The 13,643-nt window shown below is 38.6% G+C and overlaps 1 protein-coding gene and 1 long non-coding RNA gene across 7 annotated transcripts in view; both read right to left on the bottom strand.

The window, feature by feature from the left end:
* The window catches only part of NXPH1 (neurexophilin 1), a 633,630-nt gene that overhangs the window by 378,476 nt on the left and 241,511 nt on the right, over positions 1-13,643 (bottom strand). The gene's annotated exons all lie outside the window — the stretch shown is intronic.
* Positions 2,281-12,776, bottom strand: LOC122208138. Of its 2 annotated transcripts, XR_006197123.1 has the most exons (5): positions 12,696-12,776; positions 11,295-11,441; positions 3,959-3,980; positions 3,224-3,373; positions 2,281-2,425 (listed from the first exon to the last, which is right to left on the bottom strand). It is a non-coding gene; the product is annotated as an uncharacterized LOC122208138 (long non-coding RNA). The 2 variants fall into 2 exon arrangements; XR_006197124.1 differs by lacking the exons at positions 3,224-3,373; positions 3,959-3,980.

The following is a 13,643-nucleotide window of genomic DNA, read 5'->3' as shown; positions in this document are numbered from 1 at the left end:
ACTAGAGAACCTATTCTAATGTGCCCTTGTTCTATTATAGAAGAACAGTAGAGAGGATATGTCTAGCATTTGTCATCATTGGTTTCTCACTTGACGTTAAGATAACTACTTTCTTCAGATTTTCTTCTTAATAACGTACTTTCATTTTCCTCAGTCCATTTTTTATGGATCTTCTATGTCCCATAGGCTGCTTAAAATCAACATGCCATAAAATGAATTCTTTTTCTCACCTTTGTTCCCCAACACTTCCCCTTTTCCTGCATTCCCAGTCATCCATCCAGAAATCTTAATAAGGAAACACAGATTTATTCTCAGGGCACCCTCTTCAACCACCCCCTCTTCGACCCCCATAACTTATCAGTCAAATCTTTTCAGTTTCACCTCTTAAATACATGCGTTAGTGGATCCTTATTCTCTGTTTGACATCCCCAGTGTCCCTGCCTTAGCCCAGGCACTCCTGGGCTGTCTCCAGACCAGTGTTTCCCAAATTTCAGTGTGCTCACGAATCACCTGCACATTTTGTTAAAATTCAGGTTCTGAGGATGGTGCCCATGAATTCCCATTTCCTGCTGGTCCAGGGATGCACACTTTGAATAGCAAGGCTCTAGGTTATTTTTATAGACTCCCAGCAAGTCTTTCTTCCATTCCAACTAATCACCACATTTCTGTCACTATTCTGGGTAAAATTTTCCTATGACTCCTTCTGCTACTGAATTATCAAGACCTAGGCCGCCCAGGCTACCAATCATAACTTCACATGCAGCCCCTCTCCATCCTCCAGACTCATGTTCTAAACTCCATTCCCCACACCACTCCTTTCTGCTGCTGAAACTCTTCTTTCCTATTTCCAGGCCCTTTGCCTAAAATGTCCTTAGAGTAATCTTCTTTGCCTGAGTGGCTCCTTCTTCCTGGTGAAGTTCAAATGTCACACTTTCTCTGTGAAACTATCATCCCCTCAGCACCAACCCCTGGCACCTGTTATAATTACATGCATGAAGGGGCGCCTGGTGGCTCAGTTAACCTTCTGCTCAGGTCACAGTCTCCCAGTTCATGAGTTTGAGCCCCATGTCAGGGTCTGTGCTGAAACCTCAGAGCCTGGAAACTGCTTTGGATTCTGTGTCCCCCTCTCTCTCTTCCCCTCCCCCTCTCTCACTCTTTCTCTTTCTCAAAAATAAACATTAAAAAATTATATATAATTACATGCACCTCCCATAACTTTGGACATGCATTGATTACAATAATATACAGGGTTTTTTGTGTACTAAGTACTATTGTCTGAATTTTATGTGTAATCCTCAAAACAATCCTATAAGGTAAGTACTCTTATGTCCCCATTTTACAGACCATGAACGAAGGCACCATGAAGGAAGACAGTAAAGATCCTGACTTTATTCAGGATCACACAATTCATGCAGAGCCAAGTTTCAAGCCCAGACAACCTGACACAAGAGTCTGTCATCTTAAACACTTCATCTCACTACCTCTGTGATTATATCTCACTTCAGTTACCTGGTTGAACCACATGAAGTTGCTGGTATTTTACCCTCTTTTACATGTACAGAACACCAGTCTCCTCAGATTCAACTTTTCCAATAAATTAAGAATCGTTCATAGGCAGATGCCACATCTCTTTTTTCTTCCTTCATAAAAACTCCCTAGATTTAGCACAAGTCTGGCATATACCTGACACTTACTCTGTCTTTGTTAAATGAAGCAAAGATAGCAACAGCCTTATTTATTGAGGAATGAATGCATGCTGGGCACCGTACCAGGTGTTTCACATACATTTTCATGTTTAAACCTCGTTACAACCATTTATTGTGGATACTACTATTTTTGTAATACCGATGCTACCTCTATGCCTATGGACACACAAGCAGTAATACAGCAAACTAGTAGCTAAAGCAAGCCTATCCTAAGACACAAGTTTTCAGCTTTCAGTGTTGAGAACTTGAAGAATATCTGTTTTTCTTTTCTTTTCTTTAAGTTTTTTATTTATTTTGAGAGAAAGAGAGAGAGCACAAGCATGGAAGGGGCAGAGAGGCAGGGAGAGAATCCCAAGAAGCCTCCACACTGAGAGCACAGAGCTCTATGCGTGGCTTGATCCCACAAAACATGAGATCATGACCTGAGCCGAAATCAAGAGTCAGCCACCCGACTGAGCCACCCAGGTGCCCCAGAATATCTACTTTTCTTACCAAGTCAAACCTGAGTTCTGGTTTTAAAAATCTCACATATTCTGGAATGAAGACATAGTTTCCTTTGTTGGCTCTTCTGTAATTCTTTTTATTTTTAAAATCTTGAAACATACATGAAAACAGAGATAAGAGCATAATAATCTTCCATGGATCCATCAGCCAGCTTCAAAAATTATCAGTAGTATGCCATTCTTCATTTCATCTACCCTCTCATCCTCTGTTTATCACTGTTTTAAAATAAGTTCCTAATATCGTATCATTTCACATGTAAATACATCAGTATGTATCTCTAACAGATTATCTTAATATAGCCACAAGAAAATTATCACACACAACAAAATTAATATCCTTGAGTATAATCTAATACCCAGTCTATACTCAATTTTCTTTGATCTCAAAAAAAAGTCTTCTTACAGTGATGTATTTGAATTAGGATCCTAGCAATGTCTACTCGTTACACTTGGTTCCCCCTCACTTTTTTTTTCTTATGCTGTTTATTTGTTGAAGAACTGGGTGCTATGACTAGGGGCTTAATTAAATTCAGGTTGAACTATTTTTGGCAAAAATCCTCATAGGGGCTGCTACGTATGTTCTATGGCACCAATAGGATGCACATAATATCTGGTGGTCCCAAATTTTGTGAGATTAAGATTCATCAGTGGGTTTAAGAATTGTCAATCTAATCCACTAATTATTCTGTTCCTAAAAATTTTATTAAAATAGTTTTAGAAGCCATTGGCTTCCATTTTTAAGAACCAATATTTTAAGAGTTTTTTAAATGATTTTTTTCTAATTCTATAATTTCTTTTGCATTTGTAAGTTGGAATTCTTATTGATTATCAACCCCCTGTTGGGTTGCTCAGTGAATGGGTGAGGGTATAAACACAAAGATAGTAAACATCTCATTCAGCACTGGCTTCAAGGTAAAGTTCTCTATTCTTAGAAATTATTATCCATATCAAGACAAACAAAAAAGCCCTCCATTAAACTATAATTGACATAGACGTCAAGTACCAGCAAGGTACCTGGTTCTTCACAGAACATTTTTTCACTGATCCAATGAGCATTTATCTTGTTAAAACTAGGTGTTTGCTAAGGAAGTGAACTTTCTTTTAGGCATCATGGATGAGGTATTTGATGACCTGCTGTTTGACCAAAACACCAAGTTTGGAGATCTATCAAAAAAATAGAATCATAGTTAAGTGGTTATATTACCTTGGAGAGTAACTTAAATATTTTCCCCATTACATTAACATAGCCTACAGTACGAAATATAGCCTTTTTCTTTATGGACCTACATAATAAGCTGCTATGCTGGGCATTGTGTAAAAACTTATCATCTAAAACATTTGCACAGAGTATCAGATAAAGAAATTCATAACATCAGGGAGAAGAATGTAGCTAATGAAAGTACATTATTAGTTCCTGCTTGCCTATTCATTGGCAAAAGAAATTGGGTCCCCAAAAGAAACATACAAGGGAAATTTTAAATGTTGACAGCATTTGAGGAAATTAAAGCCCAGCATCTTGGCTCAGAACCAGATATACATGTTAGAGGTCTCTACATCCTCAGGATATTTCTAGTTAGTATCTATATAACTTGCTCTATTCTATTCACCTGTATTTAAAAGGCTCTTGATGAGTATAATTTTAAAGCCATATGATTTATCCATCCTTGCCAGTAGCATGAGACATTAGAAAAAGCCTTACCCTAAAATCCAGCAGACATAGCTCCTAATTTCCACACCCACACTAATTACCTGTTTTTGGACAAATCTTTTCCTGTAAACATGAAAAGAATGGATTAGATGATGTTAGGTCACTCCCAGCTCAAACTGTCTATAACTTTGTTAAGTGCCATACACAGAAAAGTACACGATTGAAATCAGTCCAGTGAAACCATGCCCTAAGCAACACCAAAAGACCATATGTTCTCCTCGAACTAAACTATATTTAGATCTATTATGATGAACACCATATTCCACACAGCCTTACTAGCAGAAAAGTAACCTCAGACAGCAGCACGTATGGTCCATCTCAGAGAAATGTACACCCTTCAACCTACTGGCATTGAATACCCGAGACAAAGAGAACAACAGAGTTTGAAAAGATCTGGTATAAGTCACAATATTGCAATATTCTGTTTCATAATTTCACATTTTTCCTTTAAGAGTCATTCAAAACATAACAAATTAAAATGTTCAAGTTCAGAATACAATAAAGTTGGTCCCTCCTTTATCTTTCAATGTATGTTTGATTCACAGTAGTTCTGTAGAAATACTTTCAATCCAAAATTGGCTTCTCAGGTGTCAGTCTTTGCAGAATCTGCACACAGCCTCTTCCATGAGGAAATGTCCTTTCACAATCCCTAGGCCCAGTATTTACTCTAAGACCCTTGCCAGAGATGATCTGACCAGAGGTGGAACAAAAACCAAAGGCAAGTAATTTAAGCTTAGCAATCAACTTCTGAAGGAACCTGTTATTTAAAATAAAAATGGAAGAGGGCTTCTCAAGAAATAGCTTCTGGAAAACCCAAAAGACTTTTTTTAAACACTTTGTTTTAAGTTTACCTATTTATTTTGAGAGAGAGTGAAGGAGGGGCAGAGAGGGAGAGAGAGAGAGAGAGAGAGAGAGAGAGAGAGAGAGAGAATCCCAAGCAGGCTCTAGACTGTCAGTGAGGACCTCAGTGAGGGCCTTAAACTCACAAACTGTGAGATCATGACCTGAGCCAAAATCTCAGCTTAACTGACACATAACGGATGAGCCACCCAAGAGCCCCTCCCCCAAATACTTTTAACAGTTATTTGGGAGAACTGAAAAAATATCAGAGGTGGAACTGTAAGACTTGTCATAAGCTTGAAGTATGAGGGACCAAAGACCATCAGTTGAGAAAAACAGTTGGTAGAGAAGGTGTAATGGAGGTAAGAGAAAGGCAAAGCTTCCATCAGAAATGTTGATGTGGGAGAGAAGAAGTCACCAAGTAGTCAACAGAGAAGCCAGATTTCTCACAATGCTCCCACTGAAATTCAGGGCCACATGGATCTTTGCTCTAGATACTCTTTTGCTTGAAATAATCTGAGTAAGTGATGGGTCTCTACCCATTCAACTAAAGTTAAGCAACAGGTTTAGTTTAGGAACAATTTCACAGTCATACAAAAGAGGCTATGACTTTTCTCACAGCGCAGTCACATGAGAAACTTCCAGTGATTCCATATGGACAAGTACCTGACATATTAGGAGAAGAGAATGTGCACCAAAACTAAAGAGATTAAAGCTTTTCTGCTGGTGTCTATGGGAGACTCTGAAAACACAATGTTGTACTTCCTTGAAAACCAAAGCAGATAAGAAGGAAGTAATAACAACTGGATTCTCTTGACAGTAGAGAGGCCTTATCTGGCACCTAGTTAGGAGTGGTCAAAAACAATAGAAATTTCAAGGGAAATGTCAAAATTTAAGGCACACAAGGAATCCTCTATACCTAATCCAAAGAGAGGAGTTAGGCTACAGTGAGATCTGAGGGAGAAGACTGAACCAAAAGAATAGGGTTTTTTTTTTTTAATTTATTTATGACCCTATAATCCACCAGCTATGGCCCTAGAAATGGAAATCCACTGTAAAGGTATTTCTCCTAAAACTCTGGTAAAAGCAACAGTGGACCAAGAGATGGTATCAGGTTATTCCTTAAAGTATATGATGGGAACACCTAAGCATACCAGTAAACCCAGGGCTCTTTAATTAGATTCGAGCAGACAATCTGGATTCTACATTTAAATTTTTCTGTTGTCTCATACTCTCCTTGGTGTTTCTGGCTTTAAAAATGCCAAGATCCCATATTGCATGCATGCTTAAAAGATGGATGTAAGACAAACTCTTTCAACAGGTGGTAACTAGACATTGTGGTGACCATTTCATAGTGTATATAATTATCAAATCACTATGTTGTACGCCTGAAACTAATACAATATTACATGTCAATTATTCTTCAATTAAAAAAAAAAAGACAAACTTTCCTGGGAAATACTTCCGAGAGTGAAGAAACGAACAGCATAATGACAACAAAAGCACATTTTGCTTATTTTGAAGGGACAACAGTGGGTTGGAATTTATCCATCCTCACTCTCCAGGTCTCTCAGAATAATCATTAGAAAAAAATACGCCAGGTCGCATCTGCTTTGAGGTACAGTTTTATAAACCAGAGGTAATCAGATTGTAAAGAGTTCTCAACAAAAGTTTCCTGTTTTATCTCTACTGCTTGCTACCTGTAGTCCAAAGTTTAAGGGGACTCTTGAAGTACACTTGCAAAGTGGATCCTGTCCAGCAAATAGCAGAAGAGGATTCAATAAAATGATTGCCCATGCCTCCCAGAACAGGTGACAGGAGTGTCAGGTAAATAAAAAACAAAATAATCCTATGCCTCCTGCTCCTTCATTTATTTCCAGGAAAAACTTTCAAATTCTGCTTTCTAAGGAGCATGGCCTGCACGTTTTTTCTAAGCGTGGGCAGCAGTTGACTGGCTCTATTAATAAGATTACGAATGAAAATGGACCACACGTCATCTGCTTTGAGTTCTGGGCTAAAAGAGAAACTCCTGCCTTCATGAATTGCCAGTCAGCAAAGCATTCAGGTGATGCTTTGATTTTCTTGATTTTCTCTTCCCGTCAGGAATTTGGAGTAGACATTCAATCCAGCAGGGAAGCTACAGTGTTTACTAACTGCAATGGCAGCTACAATCCCTCGATTTGAGATATGCCTTCAACTAGGTGATGCCAACTTTCCTTCCAGATGGCTGTTAAGCACCCACAACCAACGACTGACACAGCTTCTGGCAGCAGTTGGGAAGAGCTGTGAGCGATGTCACATCCCGAGGAGAAAGCCAGCAAAATCACATTTTCAATACAGTTATTCTCAAGCACAAGAAGAGTTCTATTTTTATTAACAGGGCCATTTAAAATAGGCATGAAATTAATTTATTGCTACACTGGTTAAAAATATTTACTTTTTTATTAGTTTTGCAGTTGGCATAAATCTGTTTTGCTGTAAGAAATCAGGATGGCGAGCAGGCAATGAACAAGGAAAGACTACATAGCCCCATCAGAGCAAGTGTTTGGCAAGGTTATTGGTACTCCTGCCCAAGAAGCGAGCAGTTAGGCACAAAGCATGTGCTAAATCCATAATTTCTGTGCTCTGGATGCAATAGGAAGACTAGGGAGACTCTTAGCTCCATGCAATGAAACTCAGATAAACATTTCCCTTGTCCCTTGCACAACTTCTAACTGGCAGTGAGCAGTTCTACCATTAAATAACTGAAGAAGCATAACTTACTCATTTGTTTTGTGGCCATTTGTTTTGCTCTTTTAATTTCAATGGGCCATCAGTTTTTAACCGAGTTCTCTAAGGGGTTTAGAATTTGGGCAGGCGAGTTAAAGCAGGGTAAGTAGCGTTCCTAAGGAATTACCTCCAGGTAAGCAGATAAAGCATTTGCTGGTGAAGTTTGTGTCAATCTGTAAGAAGGATGGATTTCCAAGAGGGCAACCCCTCTCTCCAATCAGAATCATTCTGAGGTAGTTTTACTGCTTCTGAAATTCTTTCCCTTTACCAGCCCTCATACTACATCTTAATGGTTTTCATGCCTTATTAGTCATAGTCAAAGAGTGCTTCTTAAAGTCTCGTCTTTGTCCTTTTTGCTTCCTTCTTCCACCATCAATGAAAATGGCAACGTGGACATGTAAATGTAATACTTTCATAAGTTTAGTTTTCTGGTCTCCAGCTACTGTATACTCATTCCATTGTCCATTCTAGCACTTAACTAGGTGCATAGATATCCAACTTCCTAGTGAGTGGGCACTCTCAAAGAGCTCCATGAATTCAGATGCAATAATTGAATATAACACACATAAAATAGGGCTGATTCTTGCCTTGAGATATAGTTTCTTACAGTTTTAACATGTTGCTTTTCTCCTTCCAACTGAACAGTGCTATTCACTAAGACAGCAAAAGATTCCACGGACCCAAAGTTTAGACCAGGAGCTGACAGTTTTCTTTGCAATGTGTGATAGAGAATTGGTTCCATTTTGACCTTCAGAAGCTTGACTAATCCTGTTTTAGGTTCGGAAGTCAATGTTTTATCTTGCTTATAAAGTCAGAAGATTTAGTTCAAATAAAAATCAGAGATAGGGATATGCGGGTTGGTTAGAATTCATAACTTGATTAAGTATCTACCAAAACCATTTCTAAAACATGATGCTGGAACTGTGTTTATTTTCACTTTTAATAACATCCTTTCTGCGTATACAGGTATACATGTCATTTTTTACAACTAGGAAATTCAGAAAAGTAAATAGATAAACAGAAAGCTTTCATAGTCTCAGAGATAAGTGGAGGTATATATTTCCAGTCTTTTAAAATATGTGCATATACATATATACATACATACACACATTTTTATTTTTTTAATGTTTATTTATTTGTTTATTTTGAGAGAGACAGAGTGCAAGCAGGAAAGGGGCAGAGAGATAGGGAGAGAGAGAATCCCAAGCAGGCTCCATGCTGCCAGTGCAGAACTGGACACAGGGCTCGAACCCATAAATGGTAAGATCATGACCTGAGCTGAAATCAAGAGCTGGACGCTTAACTGACTGGGCCACCCAGGTGCCCCCATATATACATTTTTTTAATAAAATTGGGCTTATGCTTGACATATTGTTTGTGTATCAGGAGCACTCCCAATTATGTGAAATATTAATATTATTCCATCAACTTTATTTTTAAATTAGTTTTAAAGTTTCCAGTTAACATTCTTCAGAAGACCAAAATACTAGTCTTTAGGTGTACCTGGGTGGCTCAGTCGGTTACGCGTCCGACTTTGGTTCAGGTCATGATCTCACAGTTCAAGAGTTCGAGCCCTGCGTCAGGCCCTGTGCTGACAGCTCAGAGCCTGGAGCCTACTTTGGATTGTCTCTCTCTCTCTCTCTTTCTCTCTCTGACCCTCCCCGGCTCACACTCTCTCTCTCTCTCTCTCTCTCTCTCTCTCTCAAAAATAAATACACGTTTAAAAAAATTAAAATACTAGTCATTGATGAATATCTGTAAAAAAAAAAAAAATCACATTCAAGCAACTGATGGCTTAAGGAAAAGAAAAATTCATCATTTCACTGTACCCAGAGCTGAATCCAAAGCTACGGAGGCAAAGGAAAGTGACTTCATTAATTCCTGTAAGGAAATTAACCAATCTTTTAAAACCATGAATTTTTAGAGATCCCCTTTTGTGGAGACATCCTGTTACTAAAATGCTTTTATTAATACTATTCATCTGCATAGCTCAATTCTACTGATTTTTGAGGACCAATCTTTATCGGGGCAACTGCTCCAATCTTTTCTTAGAAAGGCTCTTTCAGCTCTTAGGAGGAAGCTGAAGAATAATGGTTAAGAGTATAACGTTGACCTTGAGCAAGTTATTTAAACTTTGTGCACTTCCAGTTCCTCATCTGTAAAATGGGGATAAAAATATTCTCTTCCTCAAAAGATGGTTACAAGAATTAGAGGTCAATATATATCTAGCACTTAGAATGGTGCCTGGAACACTATAGGTATTCAATAAATGCTATAACTCTCATTTGGTCATTAATCACCTATTGTTTTGCCTTTTTGTTTCTTGGAAACTATTTTCATTTTCTCCTTTTCTGTAGTATTACTGTTCGGGCTCAACTCTCTTTTTATGTAAATACTTCCATTTTTCCTTGCCTGTGCTCTGCTCTACATTTTCTTTCTCCTTTCTTCCTGGTGGGAACCTATGGACCTTTACAAAACCTGATTATGCCCTCTAATAGTCTAAGGCTTTGGACTGTCAGCCTGAAGTTAGAGAGTAGTCTAGCAGAAAAGTCAGCCTCAAAAGACTTGGTCTGTGCATCCGTTTCTGCTAACAGGCTCTCTACCCCATGTGACTCGACCCATTTTATAATCTTTGCTCATTTGTTTTCACCCTTGGGCTGAATGTCCTGGGGCTCAAAGAGCCTGTCTCTCAGGTAGCAGTTGAGCCAAAAATAAAATCTAGTACTACATTCCCTGGTACGCTATTCTAATTACTGAAAACAGCCAGAGGAGCGAGGAGAAATTGAGAATCACACAGGCTTCCCTCATCTCCGCAACTGAGTGTTATAAGCAGAGGTGAGGAGGCCCTACCATGCACCTAAGGGCAATTTCCCACACAGCTAGCTCAGCAGTTGTGAGTGGTTCTTCCTCACCAACCAAATCTCCTTGCTAGAATCGTTTTTCTCTTTTAGAGCCTCAAAACACCAAAGCACAAGGAAGCATCGAGTTACAAGTATCAGAGCCCAGCTGAGTCCCTGTGTGTGCATCTGTGTATCCTACTGGGAGAGTATATAGGATTCCTGTAGTTATAATTGGTGCTGCTGCCCTTCGGCTTAGAATTGCATTACTTGAAAAGCAGAGGGGTTGCTGTTGTACTTATGATCATTAATATTTCAATCCAGAGGGGACTGTTTCCTAAACCCTAGGAGAGGTAACAGAGGTTAGCATGGTGAAACGCAGCCAAAATGCCATAACCTGCAGCCAGATGTGTTGTGAATAACAATGCATGGAAGAAATAATAAAAATGGATAAAAAGAACAAGCTTCTAGTGTTAAAAACCTTAGCAAATTGAGGTTTTGTTTAAGAACGTGGGAACTAAATGCCAAAGAAAAGCCCCCTGACCTAAACAGCTTGCTGAAAGTGGCTGTACATAATTCAACAACTCCGCCAGGAAAGTTACACACAAAAGGTTGAGAGGAGCTGATCTAATAGATCAACTAATGGCCTGGAAGGAGGTTATAGAACCAGACATCTCATCCCAGACTCCTCTCCCTCTCCCCCTTTCCTTGACATTCCCTCAGGGCCCCATTGCCTTAGAAAAGGAATTTAACTTACATGGTGCGGAAAGGGTAATAAATACTTGCCGACAACCTACCATTGGAGGGTGCAACAGAAATGATACGGGTCCCAGTAAGCGGCTGCTTCCAACCTGAGAGCACGTCTGTGACCACACAGTGCACTCTCCCTTGCACTACTTCACATCAAACACAGTCAAACAGATCAGATCACCTCTTTTCTAGAAGTAGAGTGTTTAGAGAGTCAGTGTTCAGCTTCTCTGGTTTTCAAATGTCAACAGACTTTGAGGTATCTGCTGCCAAGGAGGAAAGTGGGTCTGTAGTCACAAATCTTTGGTTTCATAAAACGAGAGGGCTGGGTCTGAGAAATCAAACCACACAACTTGTAATCTTTTCATAATGATAAACTTCTACATGTGTCATTGCTTTTTTTATAAGACTTGACTCTACTGTATAGGTGTTGTTGTTCAGAAATGAGTTATGTGAACCTTTCAAGCAGATTCCTGTTTGTAGCTGAGGCATCTAAATGAAATGAAAAGGAGCCCTTCTTTGTTTTCTTAATAAATAATACATGCCTAGATTAAAGATGGCAAATATATGGCTCTCCCATTACCATTGTTCCCTTTGTGAAAAGGCATAGAGGGAATCATCACTCCAGAATTTTTTTTTTCCATCAGCCGGGTTGTGATCTCAGAAAACCAGTGCTTCCCCCAACTACTACAAATGGATCAGAGTGGGCAAGTGAGTTGAGAACTGGCCCAATATGTCATGACCACTTCACATTGGTGACATCATGTATTCTGTATTCATCGAAATATTTGCATTTCTATGGCAGAAGTCTATGTCTCTGTAGAGCTATATTGAAGGAAGAATATAATTAACAGACCTAAAGTGATAGGGGCTCCACTTAGCTCTGCTTGGTCACCAGACCCAGCCCAAGCTCTCTAGCTACACTGTAAAGCTCATGCACTGTGAACTTAACTGCTGAAAGGTTTAGGGAACTCAGATAAGAGGCAGACATGAATATTCTCAGCATAATGAAACAATTATAATGTCTTATGAAATTAGGAAGAAAATGGGAACCAAAAGCATTTATATTTTTATTAAATTTTAGGATCCAAATGATAAGTTTGTCTGGTTGTGAATTTTAATAAAAACACCTAAGACAAAAGCATGGCTTGCTAACCTAAAGGAAACTGAATACAGATCTCTTAAGCCACTAAGGAAGTGACAGAAGAAAGAAAAGGCATGTTTTTTAATCAAATGAAGTTTTGTTTTTTTTTTAATGTATGTATTGATGTTCTAAAACTATTAGGATGTGATCGATATTCCATGGGGTTTTTTTTCTTGTGGTTCATTATGCCTCCAATACAAAACAAACAGAAAAAAAAAACAAAAAACAAAAAAAAACTATAGCAAAACAGAGAAGCAACAAAAAGGATAGCAGGCAGATCTGAAACAATTAAAAGGAAAGCTAGAAACTGCAAGAAAACTAGGCAGTTCAGACCATCAATTTTAACTATAAAATGATTTGAGTTCTTCTATAGGCTGGTGAAACTTAATACAAAAGTAACAAAGAGAAATGAAAAAGTTATTAAGTATCAGTAATAGTTACATAAAAGGGAAGGGTTGTGTTCCTTGGCAATTTGGGCCCAGGACAAGTTTGGAGCCATCTTCAAAGCTTTGAAGAAGTGAACCTACCTGTAAAAAAAAAAAAAGGCCTCAAGAATAAAGAAAGAGACCAAACTGGAAGCACCTTCAGTAAATATTCTGAATAATTACCAAGTTTTATTGGTTCCGCCGCCTGCCAGACATTAAAAAGATAAAGAGATAACATCAAAAGCCTACTTCACCCTTAACCCTTTGTTAACCTACTCTCTCAAACCTCAGCTGCTCTAACTATTGAAGTCTGGGAGCATGTCCAGGTAGTTATTTGAGAAAAGCACTCCGGAAGAATTACATATTATACTTCCATTACAAGCAAGAGCTCCCACAGAGACATGTTCATATTTGTTCTTAAAAAACAGATAAAATTCTGCCTGTGAAAGCTGATAATTAAAAAAAAACAAACCCAAAACCATAGTAATTATAAAAGTTTAAAATCAAAGTATTGCTCAAATATAAATTACAGATGAAAATCTCTCCCAGATTTTATTAACAAAACAGCAAATTAGGGAAGACCAGAGAGAAATTTTCATAACAGGTCTCTGTTATTAAACAGGTCTCTGTACCTTTAAATAACAGGTCTCTGTACCTTTCTTTTAATGGCAACACTTGCAGGGTGGTGGTAGATACTGGTCTACACAGAAGAGATTAAATGCTTTCAAAGCTGGGGGTAACCTGGGAAGAACTGATCAGAAAGTGAAGAAGCAATTGCCTGGATTGATTTTCTGTATCCCCTTCACTTGGTCCTAACGCTGCAGGATGCTTCTGCACAAGGAGGAAAATATGGAGCCTGCATGCTACTGAATACCGAAACATGAGCTGAGCCGTTTATGTAGCCACATGTAAGCAATGTGGTATACGGAGGTCTTTGGGGATTTGTCCTGCCTTTAGAGGTTAG

The sequence above is a fragment of the Panthera leo genome, chromosome A2 (genome assembly GCF_018350215.1).
Source record: "Panthera leo isolate Ple1 chromosome A2, P.leo_Ple1_pat1.1, whole genome shotgun sequence".
Taxonomy (NCBI): domain Eukaryota; kingdom Metazoa; phylum Chordata; class Mammalia; order Carnivora; family Felidae; genus Panthera; species Panthera leo.
This window is presented reverse-complemented; position numbering and strand designations above follow the sequence as displayed.